The 17453-nt window shown below is 52.7% G+C and overlaps 2 long non-coding RNA genes across 4 annotated transcripts; both read right to left on the reverse strand.

The window, feature by feature from the left end:
• Positions 1–7799: 7799 nt before the first annotated feature.
• On the reverse strand, positions 7800–11018 carry LOC148756102 (uncharacterized). Of its 3 annotated transcripts, XR_016018339.1 has the most exons (4): positions 10661–11018; positions 9874–9944; positions 9346–9463; positions 7800–9197 (listed from the first exon to the last, which is right to left on the reverse strand). It is a non-coding gene; the product is annotated as an uncharacterized LOC148756102 (long non-coding RNA). The 3 variants fall into 3 exon arrangements; XR_016018338.1 differs by having other exon boundaries at positions 7800–9463; XR_016018337.1 differs by having other exon boundaries at positions 7800–9479.
• A 1693-nt stretch (positions 11019–12711) lies between these two features.
• LOC148756103 (uncharacterized) lies at positions 12712–17017 on the reverse strand. The gene is made up of 2 exons (XR_016018293.1): positions 16030–17017; positions 12712–15287 (listed from the first exon to the last, which is right to left on the reverse strand). It is a non-coding gene; the product is annotated as an uncharacterized LOC148756103 (long non-coding RNA).
• Between the last annotated feature and the right edge of the window lie 436 nt (positions 17018–17453).

The following is a 17453-nucleotide window of genomic DNA, read 5'->3' on the forward strand; positions in this document are numbered from 1 at the left end:
GTCCACTACACTTCCTTTGCACGTAAAAATGTCCCATTTCTTTAATTTTCTAAATCAAATTAACTGATTCTCGTCCTCCTCATTAATAAAGACTAGAAAGTCCATCCCAGGCACGGGCTCCCCCAGCGCCGCTCCCTGAAGGTCCTAAGCAGCGCGCAGCGTTGGGGGCCAGGGAGCCTCGGGCCCTCACGCCCCCGCGCCCACGCAGCCCCGCCCCGGCCACGGTTTTCCCGCGGGAGGGAGCAGGTGCCTCTGCGGGAGCCCAGACTCGTAGGTCTTTTCTCAGCCGCCGAGAAGGGATAAGGGGCCCTAAGGGGCCCGGCCACCCTGAGGGTCACGCTGGCGGGGCCCCTTGTCTCTCCATCCACCACCGTTCTGTCCTCCACCCTCACAATCTCGCCTCAAAGGGTCTGCACACAGTATTGGCCTCCCTTCCCTGAAGACGCAAGTGGGGGAAAAGACAAGCTCAAACGAGTCCCATTGTCTTTTTGTTAACAAAATTGTTCCAAGGGTCTAGGGGAGGACCCAAGGGTAAGATTTGGGACCGGCCACAGAAGCAGGGCGTCTGGACGAAATCGGAGCCACAGGCCTCTGGAGTGTCAGCAACAAGGGGGATCTGGAGTTAGCTCGTTTGATACTTACTGCGCTCTCCCTGAGCAAGGGCTCAGAGAAACCAGCGGGTACCAACACTCATCGACGGAGACACAGGACCAAGGAGGACATCCAGCCACCCTTGCGTCCCAGCCAGCTGCACATGGCAGAGCCCTGGGGGAACCCGAGCAGCAGGGGCAGAAGAAAGGAACTCGCTCTCCTCACGCTCATAGCACCCATGCTCCTTTCCATGCTCTGCCTTAAAAAAAAAAAAAAAAAGGGAGACAAACTATAACACTTGTGTAACTGAAAATTATTTTTTGGGGGGCCGGCCCAGTGGCTCAGGTGGTTAGAGCTCCGTGCTCTTAACTCCGAAGGCTGCCGGTTCGAATCCCACATGGGCCAGTGGGCTCTCAACCACAAGGTTACCGATTGAACACGGCACCTTGAGCTGAGCTGCCGCTGAGCTCCCGGATGGCTCAGTTGGTTGGAGCGCGTCCTCTCAACCACAAGGTTGCTGGTTCGACTCCCGGAAGGGATGGTGGGCTGTGCCCCCTGCAACTAGCAACGGCAACTGGACCTGGAGCTGAGCTGCGCCCTCCACAACTAAGACTGAAAGGACAACTTGATTTGGAAAAAAGGCCTGGAAGTACACACTGTTCCCCAATAAAGTCCTGTTCCCCTTCCCCAATAAAATCTTTAAAAAACATTATTTTTTCAAATTATGTATGCATAAAATATTGGGTGTTTGCTAACATTGATGTTACAGGACAGTCATGTCAATCTCAACTTGAGGAAAGGTAACTTGCTTGCATAATTCAGATTCCACTAAGAAAAATGGGAAATACTTACTGTTGAGGATTGTAATCTATTTTTTCATTGACATACTAGAAGTATGTAAATAGCTCCATTACATGGATTGGGGTACGTCTTTGAGCACAACTACACTGTCAGCTTGAGACAAGGATATAATACTAGAGAAAACGCATGATACACGTGAGGTACCAACACATACATTTTGCAGGGTACCATTTGGTTGGTGAAACTTTAAGAGAATCAACAATGGATTTAAACAAACAAAAGGCGGCTTTGGAATGTTTGGAAATTAAACCAAAGTTCCAGGCTTTACATTTCAGATTCACATTCTGTAATATATTCTAATAAACATTCCAGAGTCTTAAGTCAATGAGTTATTAAAACTATAGTTTGCAGCTAAATTCTATAGGGACTCTAGGATTCCAAAAATAAAAGCTGATCTCTGACGTAGAAAGCATGGTTGAGTCTAAAATGTGCTTTTACAAAGCATTCTTGTGAGGTTCACACGGAGCAAATGCTTCTGTTCGCATTACGATGCCGCCTGGTGTGGCTGTGCTGCTTTGGGACAGTGTCATGCAGCTAATGCATTGGCAAGTGGTGGTGAAACAAGGCCCGACCCCGATGACTAGAGAAAGGCCAGTGTGAAGGGCATGACTGCCGGGTGCGGGCGGTGAGTGACACGAGGGACCCTGATGTGACACATTTGTGTGATGGACCGGCTATTCCGAATGGGCAAGCCATCACGGTTAGTGTCTCAGTGAAGCTAACTGCTAGGAATGTACCACATGCACTACACAGGATACATCAGGCGTCCAAGTCTCAGCTAAGGGTTTAGAAAACGTCGATGCAGTGTTTTGCTATCCCCACCGTTAGCGTTAACTGGCACTAACAATAGTTGGCAAAGTACTTAAAAGGTGTCGTGTGTGCGTGCGGATTTCCTGAGCTGCCAAGAAGAACGTATGTCGTGTGGTTCTCTCTTTAACGCACTGAAGAGCTGCTTCTTTGCCTGTGACCACATCCACTTGGTAAGAGCTGTTAATAACTAAACGGTCCTGAGGGCATCTGGACCGTCTGCCCTCAACCAGGCTCACGAGCCCTCGATTTTCACTGTGTGCTTCTCCTTTTTTCTCGCCTTCCTGAAAAGTACAAGCGGCCACTAGCACTCGTGTCTGTGTGTTGGCCACGAATCCTAAAAGCTCGAGTCACGTATGGACTGGGCGTCTTACCAAAGCACAGTGCGAATGGCCTGTAAGTTAGGGCCAGACCCACGCCGCCATGCAGCTCTGCTGTTCCTGACGCATTTCTACACGGTCACCCTCCTAGAGCACTGGCGATCAACCGGGTGATGCTGCCGCAGGCGTGTGGCCACATCTGGAGACATCGCTGATGGTCCCAACAGGGGACGAGGCTACTAGAGCCTAGCGGGTGGAGGCCAGAGACGCTGCTGAACAGCCTACCACGCCCAGGACGCTCCCGGGTGGGCCTCCTGCCCAGAACTCGGAGCCGGAGGCGGGGATACTGTCTTACCTCCCTCATCACCAGTGTGAAAACTGGAAAGTCGGATAAAGGAAAAGATGGAGGTAGGGAGGCAGAGAAAAAGGAAAGTGGGAAGCAGCTGTGGATGGATTACTGGGTTGTCTTCTTATGGCTGGGGGTTTGCTTTATTGCACTTGCTGACCCAGAGCACGTTTCTACGACTTGGTAATGTCTTATTTCTGGCTACCCTCTGAATTTTGTTTTTCCTCTATTTTCTCAACTACTTCTAATATATGTAAACCTGGCATCGTGTGGATCTTTATAAATTGCTTTCAGTTCTCTGTGGAACACAATGAAATACACTCAATGAACATTTATCAATTAACATATAAAACTGCTGTTTCTTTCATAAGTCAAAATGGTCAAAAAGAAGCCATCTGTTTCATATGGTTCAACCTGATGTGTGTTTACAGGGGCTTCTCTAAATACACTTTAGTGCTAGAATTGCTCCATAATCCAAGCTCTTGCAGATGTACCAGTCAAGGTGGAGGGGTTACAGGACACAGAGGCAGGAGACCTGGACGCGGCTCCTCGCTCTGCTCCGAGGTAGCTGACTAAGGGGCGGGGGCGGGGCGGGGTGGGACGGGGGTGGGGGGGAAGCATCATTTTGCTAATTAACAGAAGAACTCCAATTCGGCCTTACCTGAATGTTATAAGGATCAAATGATAGGCAAGGTGTGAACACTCCCCACAAAGTTCTGTAAAAATCTAAGCGATTATTATGTTGAATTAACCTCATCCAGAGTCCTGGCTCTGAGCGCCGCTCTGTGACCCAGGCCCCCATACATGCAGCTAGTGTTCACTGCCAATCCTCTTTCTCTTCCAATCACCTGCTCCCCACTTTCTCGCAGTTTGCTGCGTCTTCCCACATACGTGATCTCTTTGACCACCCTCCCCACACATTTCTGCAGAGGAAGCATTATTCTACTAATTTCATAGGTCTGAGCCTGAAGTTGAGACATGTTAAGTCATTTTGCCCAAGAGTACATGTTTAAAAGTGGCACAAGCTTTGATTCACACTCTGTTCTCAAGTTCAGAGCTATTTCACAGAAGGACCCTGCTCAGGTACCTCTTCCCACTACTGCAGCCTGGTGTGGACTTTAGGGACGCAGCTGTACCATTTGGTGGCTGCCTAACCTTGGGCAAGTTAGCCTCTTTTACTTTAATTTTTTCCTCTGTAAAACGAGGATGACCGCACACAAGTTTACGGTGCGCTGTAACGAGAAAATAACCCGTGCAGGGCGACCAGCGCGGGGGCCCCCCCGCACATGATAAAGGCTCAATAAATGTCAGATTTTTAAGGAGTTTGGGCCCATCTCCCAAAATCCAGAAGGAAGCTTGGGGGTTACTTTTCTACTCCGCCTCTTCCTTCTGCAAGCAGCTAGAAGTGCATCAGAAACTGAGCTCTCCCTTCCCTTTTGCAATCCGAGGCCTTTCTCCTGGCCCCGGGGTGACGGGGTGCCAGAGCCCAGACAGCAGCCCTTACCGGACGCGCGGGGCGCTGTCCGACGTGCTGAACGCCGCGGGCTCCTGGCCATCCACTGGGGCTAGTGGCTGCCGGCAACTAGGAGAAGGCTGGGGGGGGGGGGGGGGGTGACACAGGGCGGTAAGTGCTTCTTCCATCGTTTCCTGGAAATGCTCAGATCCTTACTCTTAACAATTGTGTGCATATTTTCAGGATCATAACCTCCCACTGCAGGTTCCTCATAGTTTTCTGCAGAATTTTAGACTTTCCTCCCCCTTCAGACACCTATCACTCAGCCCTGCTCGGCAACCATTTCTTACAAAACCTCAGGCTCAGCACCTCATCCCCAGGCATCAATGCAAACATTAAAAAACATTAAATCCGTTTTCCACTCCCATCTCCCACAGTTTCCTGTGATAAAAGCAGGCCCTCTCCCACCAGTCTCCCACTCCTGCCTGTGGCTACAGAGTATATTTACCTCTTGGGAGCTGGAGGGCCCACCCATGTGATCACTAGAGACCCCCGGGGTGTGCTTGCACACCACACAAGGCCCCGTGGGTCCAGGACAGGGCTAGTGTCATTTCTCCAAAAGCAAAGGCAGGGGTCACACGCTGCCCCCCACCCCACAACTGCAGGTTGGCCAGCACAGGGCACTGCCAGCCAGGGGTGCCTACCCTAGGCCTCGGGCCTGGTGAGGGCCTGGCCCCGAACTTCCTCAACGGTGGTCAATAAAACCTCTGCATCTGTTTCTTCAAACCACTCCTTGCTCCTCCAAGTTGCAATGGGAATAAGGGAGTTTTTAGCAGAGAAAAAGCACCAAAGAAAGGTAAGAAGTGTCCCCAGTTCTGATTTGCTGGTCTCGGGCATAGCCCCAGCCCTCAGGATCCTTCTTTGGCTCTGCTGCCGAGGCGATGCTGCTGCCCATTGGCACCTACAAGACACGAGAGGGCTGTGTGCGTGTGTGCTGGGGAGGAAGAAGGAGGCGGTGGGGGTGGGAGGTCCCTGCCTGCAGCTACCCACAGGCCGCCTGCCCCCCAGCCCCCAGCTCTCGGACATGACTCGCTTCACAAGTAGCTCGAGTCTCTTAGAGCGCCCGAGGGTGGGCGCAGATATGCTAGTGACCAACCGTTGAGTCAGGGGCAGTGAGGGGACCCTCCCAAAGTCTGCACTGCAGGCCCCAGACTGACGCAGGGATCTGAACCCGAGCACCTTTCCCCTTATCCTAGCTCTGCCTTCCTTGGGTTTCCTTCATAAAACCAACGCCCTCAGATCTCACGTCTGTCCCCAGTGAGGGAAGGAGAGGTGAGACAGCAGGTGAGGGCCCCAGTAACCCTGGGGGGACTGAGAGGGGGGAGAAGAGAGGGAGGGTCTGGTTATCGGTGCTGGTTTCTGGGTGGGTGTCCCTTAGCCCCTCTCCTACTTACTCCCAGGATTTCCCCTGAGGCCACTCACCAACTATTGTTTCCTTTGTAACAAAAGTACTTAGAGGCTGTTGCATGTGATTTAAAGCAGCATCAGAGCGTTTTAGTGCCCCCCTCCACCCTAGCTTCTAGGCAACTCAACACCAAAACAAACAAACAACCCAATTAAAAAATGGGCAGAGAACACGAAGAGACCTATCTCCAAAGAGGACACACAGACGGCCAATAGACAAGAAAAGATGTTCAACGTCACTGATCATCAGAGAAACACAAATAAAAACCACAATGAGATCCCACCTCACTCCTGTCGGAATGGTATAATCAATAAATCAACATCAAAGCAACAAACAAGTGTTGGGAGGGTGTGGAGAAAAGGGAACCCTCAGGCCCTGTTGGTGGGATTGCAGATTGGTGCAGCTACTATGGAAAACAGTATGGAGGGTCCTCAAAAAATTAAAAATAGAACCATATGACCAGCAATTCCACTCCTAGATATTTATCCAAAGAAATCCAAAACACTAGTTCAAACAAATACATGCATCTCTACGTTCACTGCAACGCTATCCACACTAGCCAAGATATGGAAACAACCAACATTCCCATCAACAGACAATTAGATAAACAAATTTGGTACATTTATACAATGGAGCATTACTCAGCTGTAAGAATGAAATCTTACCATTTGCAACAACGTGGAGGGACCTACAGGCTAAGTGAAGTAAGTCAGACTCACAAAGACAAATACCGTATGATCTCTCTTACATGTGGAATCTAAAGAACAGAATAAATGAACAAACAAAACACAAATACACTCAGAGAAAAAAACTGATGGTTGCCAGAAAGGAGGGGGTTGGCAAGAGGGTGAAGGGATTAAAAAGTACAAAGTGGTCGTCAAGAAATAGTCACTGGGATGTGAAATACAGTACGGGGAATATAATCAATAACGTTGTAAAGATTACGTAGGGTGCCAGGTGGGCACTGGACTTATGGGGGGATCACTTCACAGGTTATAGAAAATGCCTAACCACTGCGCTGTACACCTGAAACTAACATAAAATGATACTGTCAACTATAATTTTGTGTGTGTGTGTGTGTGTGTGTGTGTGTGCGCGCGCGCGGAATGTGAAGTACAGCACAGGGTATTGTAACAGCTGCGCACGGTGTCAGAGGGGCAGGGGACTTGTGGGGTTATCACTTTGTGAGGCGTGTAAAGGTCGAATCATGATGTTGTTTTGTACACCTGAAACTAATATAAAAAATAAAATTTAAAAATGTGTCCAGTTGAGAGGCAAATTTACGAGTTTTCTTCTTTGTCTGTGATGGTGTCTCATTTGTTACCTATGCCTCCTGTCGGCCATTTGGGGCCTTTCTCTTTTTCCTTAGTAAGACTTACCCAGCGTTTAGCTTGATCCTTTCTTGTCCTGTTGGGAAAACCACAGGGTCACAGCATCGTTTCCTGCCACATGTCTGCGGCCCCCTCCATCACGTCCGCCTGAAAACACTGGACTGAAGGCGCCCAGGCAGCACGCGTGCTAGTGGGACGGTCACCACCTCCCTTCCCACCCGTGCCAGAGCCTCCTGAGGAAATGGGTTTTATCTTTTTAGATGTAGAGAACTTTATAAAAATACGCAGCCAATATTTCGGCAAAAATAAATGTCCCTAAATAGACGCCCTACCCAGCCTCACTCATGGCCACCAGAGTTCCCCCAAAATGCCTGAAATAGAGTCGGTGCCAGCAGTTGCCCCAAGGAGCGTCCTTGTTTAGCTAACCTGCTTAGAAGCTGCTTAGAGTTGGTTCTTCTGGTCCTGTGAGAACCTGGAGTTTTAAAAATATATTTTTGTCTAGAATCCCTTCTCGTCTCCAAGAGGAGATTCATGATACGCACATTTCCAGGACTGGGGAGCACGGAGCTGACCTGTGTGTGGAGAGGCAGCCCGCCCAGCCCGCCCAGCCCAGCCACCCACCTGTTCCCATTTGCTCCCTCCAAATAGAGGTTTCAGAGTGAGGCGCATGGCAGACATGCTGCTTCTCAGCAGTGACGGAAACCCTGCTTTAAATTCTAGAAACTTCTGTCTCTGATGACACCTTTCAAATGTACCGTCGAAAGCTGCAATGCTGCCTTCGTCTGAACACAAGCGGCATGCTTCGCTGGTGTGTCTTCTCCGTCTGCTTGGTGGCGAGTTGGAGGAGCAGGAGGCTACATGGTCCTCTCCTCCCCCAGGCCCTGCGTGGAGTTCTTTTCACTACGCGTCTGACAGAGAGGCGTCAGGTTTCAGGAAAATTATAATTAAGCCTATAGTCAACTCTCATCCGATGGCACTAAACAAAGGAAGCTGGCACGAGGCACACTGTCTCTACGGGGGAAATATTTTTACATGAATATTTTGGTATTTGTGCGCGAGCTGGAGTTCACAGAGAGATGTAGGAGGCGCTGAATAGAAATCCACTTTGTAGTGATAATTTCCAAATGAAGATCGGCACAGGAACTGTCTGGAGTGGGAGGCAACGTCTGCTGTTCCAGAGCAGAGGTTTTCAAGGTGTAGGTGGGGAGAGTGAGAAAAGTGCGCACCGATGCTCCTCCGACAGGAATGAGGAGAGCGCCTGTAGGTCTCCGGAGAGCAAGGGAACGCACCGGGCAGGAGGCTGCCAGGCAGCCCGCAGACGCCCAGCAGGGCCAGTGCCGACCCGCCGCTGCCAGCACGCCGCACACGCATCCCGGCGCGAGGGCTTGCAGAGCTTTTGTGCAGTTAGCGTCGTAGGTGACACAGTACGTGCACGTGGAGCCTGACAGGACTTATTCGGGGCAGACAGACGACGCTAATCACACAAGCTCGGGACGCTGCAGAGAACGCTCACTTCACCCCACGCACATGGGCAGAGCACCTTTTCAGTTTCCTACAGCGTTCAGATGACTGTTCCTCACTCTGCCCTCAAGACAGGCCCCATCTTCTGTGGACGATGGAAGGGAAGTGCCAATTACAAAGCAGTGTTGTCAGCGCCATGATACCGACTAGACCTCTGAGCAAAGGAGCGAGAGGCAGGGCGGGGAGAGAAGTCAAGGAAGGCTTCCTGGAGGAAGGAAAACGAGCTGAGCAGGAAGGGGAGGTGGCACCGCCACTGACACAGCTTAGTGGGCGCTGACAAGACACAAGCAGCTTGGAATTCTGGGAGCACCGAGTCCAGGGCCGGCAGTGCCGAGGGGCCCTGGTGCCCACCTACACGCCTAGCCCTGCCCTCGACATGGTGCTGGGAACCTGCTGGCCAGAGCGCCTGTGTCCTCGTGGCTCTGGCTCTGCACAGTCTCCGGCTTTCCTCCTCGGTGGCAGCTCCTTCCGGACTCTGCTGGGCCTCTTTTCCTGGCAGAGACTTACAAAAAGAAGAACCGTGGCTTTGTCCTCGCAGCTTGTCTCAAGGTCACATGTGGGGCCCCTCTCCTCCCTCTGGCCCTTTGAGACCACCCTCCTCTCGCGGTGAGCACCCCTCCCGATCCGGGCGGTGTCCTCCTGGGGGTTACCTCGTGGGCTGAGCCCCTGCTCATTCCCCTCTCAGGCTGTGGCTGCAACGTTTGACCATTTACCATCAAGAGACGTCCCAGGGCATCACTGCGGTGCAAACATGGCTTCCGTGCCCCCCTGTGGGTGACAGCACCTGATGAGAGTCAATCACCAGTGCCCCTGCTGGCTCCTTCTGTCCTGTGAGCGCCGAGTCCAAAGGGACCGGCAGCAGCCACAGTCTGGACCTTCACAGACTCGGTCTCAGCCCTTGGGCATCATTCCTTCCACCCAAAGATCAAGAACTTTGATCCCAAGTCCACACGTGTGGGAACAGGATACAGACACTCCCCCACGGGGGTCCCTCCACCCCTTGGTTCCAGGACCACATCACAGGGAGCCAGCAGGGTCTTTTGAGTAGAGAAATGGCAACTCCCAAGTAGCCACGTTGAGAATTGGTCATAGAGAAAAGTGTTTGAAGCAGGAAGACCAGTGACGAGGCTGTTCGAATTGCCCAAGCAGTGAGCCCAATAATGGGATATTATTAGCACCTGACATTTCCGTCAGCAGGAAAGCGAGTACTTGGCATCCAATTAGTGTGTCTGGTACATCAGGAGGCATCCTGGAAGTCAGGAGAGACATTCATTAAGCTTTCCCTGCGCTTATGGAGGAGAAACGGTTACAGACCATCCCCAAAATAACCCAGCCAAGCTGGCGAGCTGTGGCGTGGCAGTACGTCAGCTAGATCAGCAGAGACACATAAATATGGCCACCCGAGGAAGCCGGCCAGGCAGGTAGATTTTCTGTCGCAGCCCCACTCAGAGTGGGAGCAAGGGTTCCCCTAGCCCTTCAGCTCAGCTTATTCCTGGATCCTGGGACGTTCCCCACCCTGCCGGGAACACAGGATGTGCACATGGACGGCCGCCCTGCTCTGACAGCAAGACCGAGGACAGGATTAGGCTTCCGAACTCCTGATTATCAAAGCCCAAGGCTCAGAAGAAGCTCAGCAGCTGCCGAGTGGAACTGAAAAGCTTTGCAGGTGAGATCAGCGAAATATATAGTCAGTGATCATCCATAATGATGACAAAGACGGCGGGCAACACTGACTGAGCGCTTCCTAAGAGCCAGGACACTGCCAAGGGACTTACACGCGTTCTCTTAGTTAATCCTCCCCAAAACACTGTACAGTAGGTATTACTGTCATCCCCTTTTCACCGGGAAAATTTGGCACAGAGACCTAAGTCACTTGCCCAAAGCCGCCCTGCAGATAAGTGGTGGTCCCGTCTTCCAAACAAGACACAGGGGGATGCCATACTCCGGCCAGCATGTGGCACCCACCTTGGGCACGATGCCAGAGCACTCTGTGAGGGCCGTGGCTACCTGCACCGTCCGGTGAGTCCTAGGAAGCAGCACATGTTCCAGAACGAGCCGTGTGAGCTGGACCTCAGTTCTTTCCCAGTTCCACGCTCCACGGGAACATGTGAAGTCCTTTCCGTGCCGGGCACACTCCCTATGCGGAACCCTCCCGGTACAACCACGCTCCACGGCGGTGACACACGATGCCAGCAGGCTCAGGGCTCTGAGACCACGACGGCCATTAGTTCTGGCTCATGCTGCACATCTACCCCAAGTCGGCAGGGGACCTGCTCCCACAGGCCGTCAGGAACCCAGGGGCCAGGTAGCGGACCCTGTATGTCACTGTACGTCGCTGTCATCTGCAGAGAGAGAAAAGAGAACTTTACTGTGTCTTGCGTTGGCAGTTCAGAGTTCCAGCCTGGAAATGACACACGTCTTTTCCGTCCTCAACGGCCAGAACTAATCACATGATCCCATGTAATTGCTAGTGAGCTAGGAAGTGGTCTCACAAATGGGGGGTCCCAGAAACCTCTGGAGACCAGCACCAATGACCACTACGTGGTGGAAATGGGGTCCCCAGGGCCCGAGGGGGACATTATGGGAGGCAGGAGGGCAGGAGTTATGGAGCTGGAAGCTTATCCAATTCCGGAAGCCACGCTCTTAATCAAAATCTAGAAAGACACACACCAAAATGTCCACACAGTTACCCCCGGGGCGTAATGTACAGGACATTTTTCTGTTCTTCTTTATGCTTTTCTGTCTCTTCCATTATAATATTTCCACAATGAATCTGCATCTACTTTTATAAGCAGAAAAGGTAAGTGTTAATGGGAAGATAATTGGTGCATAATCTTCCCTTGGCAAGGTACTCACCGCCCCCCGCCCTCTTCAGACGGTCTCTCCTCCTTGCTCCTTTTCCCAAAACCGACCCTCAGAGAAGGCTCTAATCAAGTCCGTGACAAAGACCTGGCCTTACAGGTCCTCACATCTTATCCCTCCTGAGACGCTACCTGACGCCAGAAGCCTTACTGGAGGGCAGTGTTTCAGGTGCAGAAAAACCAAGTAACCCGAATAGACACCTCTCCAAAGAAGACATACAGGTGGGCAACGAGTCTTTGAAAAGAATCTCAATGTCGCGATTATCAGGGAAATGCAAATCAAAACCACAACGAGATATCGCCTCACACGTCAGAATGACCATTATAAAAAAATAAGTACAAGCAGAAAATAAGTGTTGGCTACGATGTGGAGAAACTGGAGGGAGCCCTTGTGCCGCGTTGGTGGAAATGTCAAATGATGCAGCTGTCCTGGGAGAGCACGGAGGTCCCTCAAAAACTGACAAATAGAACTACTGTCTGATCCAGGAGCCCCACTCCTGGGTTATTTACCCAACAGACTTGAAAGCAGGGCCTCAAAGACACACTCGCACACCCACAGCCACAGCAGCACTACTCACAGCAGCACTACTCACAGCAGCTAAAAGGTGGAAGCAGCCGCCCAAGTGTCCGGCTATGGATGGACGAACAAACCAGATCACTGTCTGCTCGGGACACCCTCTCTCCTCAGTCTCCACGGCAGGGGGCTCTTAGGCATTTGTCTCCCCAGTAGCCAGCGAGGACCAGCTCACAGGAGGTGCTCAGTGAGTGTTTCTGGAACCAATGGCTGCACGGACAGACGGGTGAATGCATGAAGGAATGGACCAGAAATAGCACCAATTTTCCTATCACGTTCCCACCACATGAAGGCGCTGGCTCCACACTTAGCTGTCGGAGCAGAGACGGGTCTGCTCTGAAAGCTTCGGTGACAAACCTCACGACAGGCCTGAGTAAAGCTGGCTGTGCTTTCCCAGAATCCTCAGAGAAACAGGCTTCAGGTGCCCACCCTCTCGTGTCTGACTGGGACACTGCACTGTGGCTGGCTTGGGCTTCTTCTTTTGCTGGCTCAGCTGTTTTCTAGAACAGACTGGGCAGGGCATCTGCGTAGGGACACAGGGTTGGATTGGGGGTGTCGACGAAAAAACATCCAGCCTAAGAGAAAGCTTGTAAGTTTATTTGAGCCAAACTGACAACTGCTGGTAAGCAAAGTCTCAACCGATCCAGAAAACGCTCCAGAAAACAGGCGTTTTGTAACTTATTTTATACATTAGAATCAAAGGAGGAAGGTTACATGAAATCCACTGGTTGTAGATTAAGGGGGTGGGAGAAAGCAGAGTGGGGAAATCTCTGGGATTGGATAAAAAGCAAAATGGAGAGACACACACTTCTTTTACATTGGTGGGTACAGGATAGTTAACAGCATTTTACAGCACATAGAGATGGTATTTGGAAAACAAGGTAACAATGAGGGATTTTGTAGTTTCCTGCTCTGGTGTGGTGGGTTGTGCCCCTGGAGGGTCCGGAAAAAGGGATGCCTCTGACATTCCAAGGGCTTGTGGTCTTAGATGCAAAAAGAGAACAGACAGGCTCACTTAAGGTACAGACTGACCTTTGTCAAGGAAGCTGCAGGCCAAGGATGTCACTTCCCCCCAGGGCCACCTTAGTTAGTTTTAATGCTCTCGCCACCCTGTGTGGTTATTTTGTCTCCTGAGCTCGTGGCCCCGTTTCCGTCCACAGGGGTTAGTTCCACTCTCCTGGCCTTGAAGGGAAAGCCCTTGACTTCACACAGCCCTGTCCCCAGCTGAGTTTCTTGCCAGGCCCAAGAGGCTCCCAGCAATGTCAGCTGAGCAAACACTGGGGGGCCGCGAGGGGGGGCAGGCAGCACGTCCCACTGGGCGCTGTGCCCCGGCCTCTGCAGCCAGAGCACATGTCGCCTCATCGGAGCTTCCTCCGTCTTCCAGGCCCCTTCAGGCAGGTAACGGCTGGGGCCCAGGTGCCGAGGGACAGATGCCGAGGCGGCCCTGTGGCTGGGGTGCTCTTTCTGGTCAGCAGACTGCCTGGCGTTGCGGGGCCGTGGAAAGGGCACAGGATTCGTTCAGTGATACTAACCGTCCACCTGCCCCAGGGGCGCGGGTTCTGCGCTAAAAGCTGAGCATCTGGAGGTCAGCTGGAGCCCGGCCCTCCTGAAGCTCCCTCCTGCGGGGCTGGCAGACAGACACACAGCCACCCCCCTGCAGGGACGTGGGTGCTGCAGCAGGGGGCGCCGTGCTCAGGCAGGGAAGGCAGCCCGCACGCCGTCCTGTGATGGGGCGGGGACGGAGACTTCTGTGAGCTTTGCTTTGCTCTTCAGTAAAGAAGTACAGACCGAATAAAGCAGACGACGTGCAAGCAGCTGTGAAAGGTGCAGTAACAGACGTTACTGCCGCCTGCTCTCTCCGAGCCTCGAGTGAGTATCAGTGGCTGCGGAAAAGAGAGGGTCCTTCACCCAAATGCAAATCAAGCCAGTTCACCCAGACGGAGTGAGGGTGGGGCAGGAGTGGTCTGGGCGCTGAGCTGCTCAGCTCTGCCTGCAGGACGAAGGGCATTTCCTGCCACTGCCCCTGCTGTCCCCCCTGCTGTCCCCCTTGCTTCCTGCATCCATAAAGATGAAGACATTCCTCTCCAGGGCTTTCATGTCCAGGCTGCGAGCCTGGCTCCTGAGAAAGCCCAGGCTTCCTCCTCCTGTGACTCGAACCCAGGCAGCTGTGTGTGCTCCAAACAAGCCTGCATTCCCCTTAAAGCCCTGGAATCGCTAACTCACTTCAAAATCTGCAGCCTCAGGCGTTTCCAGCCAGAAGGAAGCCTGCTTTTCATGGGCCATCAGGCAGCAGCCCAGGACAGGAAAGAAGGGGGCTCCTGGCGGCCCCGCTGGGTCTCGGCACTGAGGCCTGGGGGACGCACCCAGGCCAGGGGAGGAGCTGCGTGGCACAGGAAGGGCAGCTCTACTCTGCAAATGGGGAAACTGAGTCTGAGCGCAGCGCTGGAGCTCGTGGGTTGAAACGAGACCTGCTGACTCACAGCCGAGCAGACCCCTCACCACCTGTGGCTGAGGGGGCCTCTGCCACATGCTGGGGGGTGCAGAAGGTGAGGCTGTCCCAAGGGGCGGGACACGCCCGCCCGCCCAGGCACTCTGCTCCTCGTGGGGATGCAATCCACCAGCCTCACTCGCTAAAGCCTGCGTGTCATGGACGTGGGGCTGTCTGATTCCACACCCAGGCCTGGGGGCCTTTACTCAGCAAACACACCTTGGGAGCCGCCCCCTTCCTGTGCCAGGGATTTGGGGTGAGGCAAGTCACCAAAGCCCTCCCCGTGCCCTGCCAGTCCGTGCAGGGTGAGTGGGAGAAGGCGCGTGGACCCCGGACCTGGAAAAGGTGGACTTAGTCTTTCCATTTCTAAGCTGCGCGTCCTGGGGCAGGTGACCTGCTCTGGATTGTAGTGTCTTCATGTGAAACACGCTTGTGGCCCTAAAGCCTGCCTCTCAGGGCTGGGGTTCTGTAGGTGAAAAGGTCGGCTCCCCCTCTGAGCCTGGCACTGCATCTGTATATTGGGGTCCGACGTCTGCTCAGGCAGTGCAGTGTCGCCATCAGGGTCTGACGGTCCTGGGCTCCCACGCTGACTGGGCCCCAGTGTGCCTGTGTCCCCAGCTATACGCGGGAGATGACGACGGTGGCACTTAGCCCACGCTGTGAGTGGGACTGTTAAAAGACAGAATTAAAAGTTGTTAATATTTTAAAAGTAAAGGCTTTGCAGAGATGGTCGCAGGAAGCCCTCAATAACCGTGAGCCATACTCTTGACCCTTAGTATTCTCACACCCCTAAGGGTGATACAAGGTGTCTCTGGACCAATGAAATCAACAAAAGCTGGGAACACGCTCATAGCGCAGACAGTTAGAAATGACTGTGAAAACAAACCACAACCTTTGGAGACTCGACTGCAAACATGCTGTTTTTGTTGTTGTTCTGAGCCCTACAGTCTCGCCACGTGACCACACGCCACAAGGGAGGGTGGGGGCTCTCCGCCGGCACCCCCGCTGTGCACCCTGCCCCCCAGCTCTGCCCCTCCCAGCAGCCACTGCCTGCCCACCCCCAGCCCCCGGGGTCGCTCTCCGCACTCTTGGACCCGGAGCGGAGACCTTCAGGACTGAGCCACCTTCAGGAATTGCACCCTCGTGAAAGAACCAGGGACCTCAGCCGCCTCTTAGGGCAGGAAGGGCTGTGAGGGGACATCACGCACCCACTGCCCCAGGTTCCATTTTACATAAAAGGAAACTGAGGCATAATACAGGTGGAAGACGTCTCTAGAGCCCTAACGAGAGCAAGGACCCAGTCAGGGCAGGACACAGGCACTCAGATGGCCGCACTCGTCGGAGGACATGGCAGAGGTGCACGGGGGTCACCTGGGCACAGGGGCAGTGCCGCCCACAGCTGTGAACTCACTCTCGAGGGGCAGCCCCAGGCATCCAGGCCAGGCCGCTGGGCTGCACGGACGCCCACGGCAACGCGACAGCCCACAGCTCACGTCCCTTCTGCGCTGGTCCCAGCCGACTCTTTCCGGAGGCCGCTGTCATCATTCAAAACTCCCAGATGATTGCAATGTGCAGCTAAGTTGGAGAGCCTCTGTTTGAACGTAGTGTTTTAATTTACCTTTAAAACTCTACTCACTCTTTAAAGAAAATCATTATACTTCACTATAGCAAGAAAAAAAAAGTACCTGTTCAGTTGCGATGCAGCCCATTGCTAGTTAATTCACGTTCACATTCCAGAAAATACACGTGTTTGTAGCTGTGAGAATATTAACCCGTGAATTTGTCCTTACACACAGGTGTAGTTACCCCCACTTAGGTGTCACTCAATTCCCATCATTTGCCAATTCAACAGGAATGTATTGAGCTTGCTTTAGTCACGTATGAGCGTAAAGCATCATTCTGAATCAAGACCACAGTAAATAAGCATCTTTAACACATAGAAAGAACAGTGTCTCGAAATGCTCTGCCTTAAATTATGGTCCCTATAAACTGAGTTTGGTGAGTTTCTGTCATTTGCTGAGGAAAATGTCTGGGATGGAACTTTCACCTGAATCAGATGGAAATTCCACTTTTTTAAAAAAGTCAGATGGCCTAAAATTCCAAAGCCCTTTAGCCTCTTTCTTCACCTTGCAGCTATTACGAGGAAGCCTCAGGAATAAGCGCCTCCAGCCACCCCCTCCTGGGGGAGACGCTACACCGCCCCAGAGAGAATTCTGAGCAAGTGAAGTGCAAGCACCTCCCTGAGCAGCACGACCAGGGCGGGGAGCAGACCAGGCGCCCCCACGCCGAAGCCACCACACGTCCCTCTCCAGACCCTGCTGTCCGTGGGCACCCAGCGCGGGAGCACCAGGTTCCCCGACGCGGACACGCAGGGGCCCCTCCCCCCGCGGGGTTCCGGAGGCAGCGAGTGTCAATCACCGGCCCTTATCAGTTCTCCGTCCAACACTTCGAGTCGCAAAGCTGGCTGGAAAAGTGATAAGTGCATGTGACTGGCTGCTGAGCACGTTTTCATGGACTTTGCAGGACATGATGAAAACTGACATTTGACTTCCTGGCATCAACGTCCCCTTGAGCTTCTCTGCAGCCCCCTCCCCTCACCCCAAATTCTCTCCGTGCCCCTTAGCTGCTCTGGTCTGCTCCTGACTCTCTCCTTCTGACATTTGTCTCTATGTGCAGAAATGGAGACATGTAGCCCTGGAGAGCTACAGAACGTACTGGATTCTTTGCCTTTTCTAAATAAAAATCAATTACAATTTTAAATTAATTTGAACTCTAAAATCAATAAATAAACCAAAGTTAGCAAAGTCTTTACCAACAGCTCCCGCAGGCCCGCTC

Source organism: Rhinolophus sinicus, chromosome 13 (genome assembly GCF_057876585.1).
Source record: "Rhinolophus sinicus isolate RSI-liver-muscle chromosome 13, RSI-T2T, whole genome shotgun sequence".
In the NCBI taxonomy this organism is placed as follows: domain Eukaryota; kingdom Metazoa; phylum Chordata; class Mammalia; order Chiroptera; family Rhinolophidae; genus Rhinolophus; species Rhinolophus sinicus.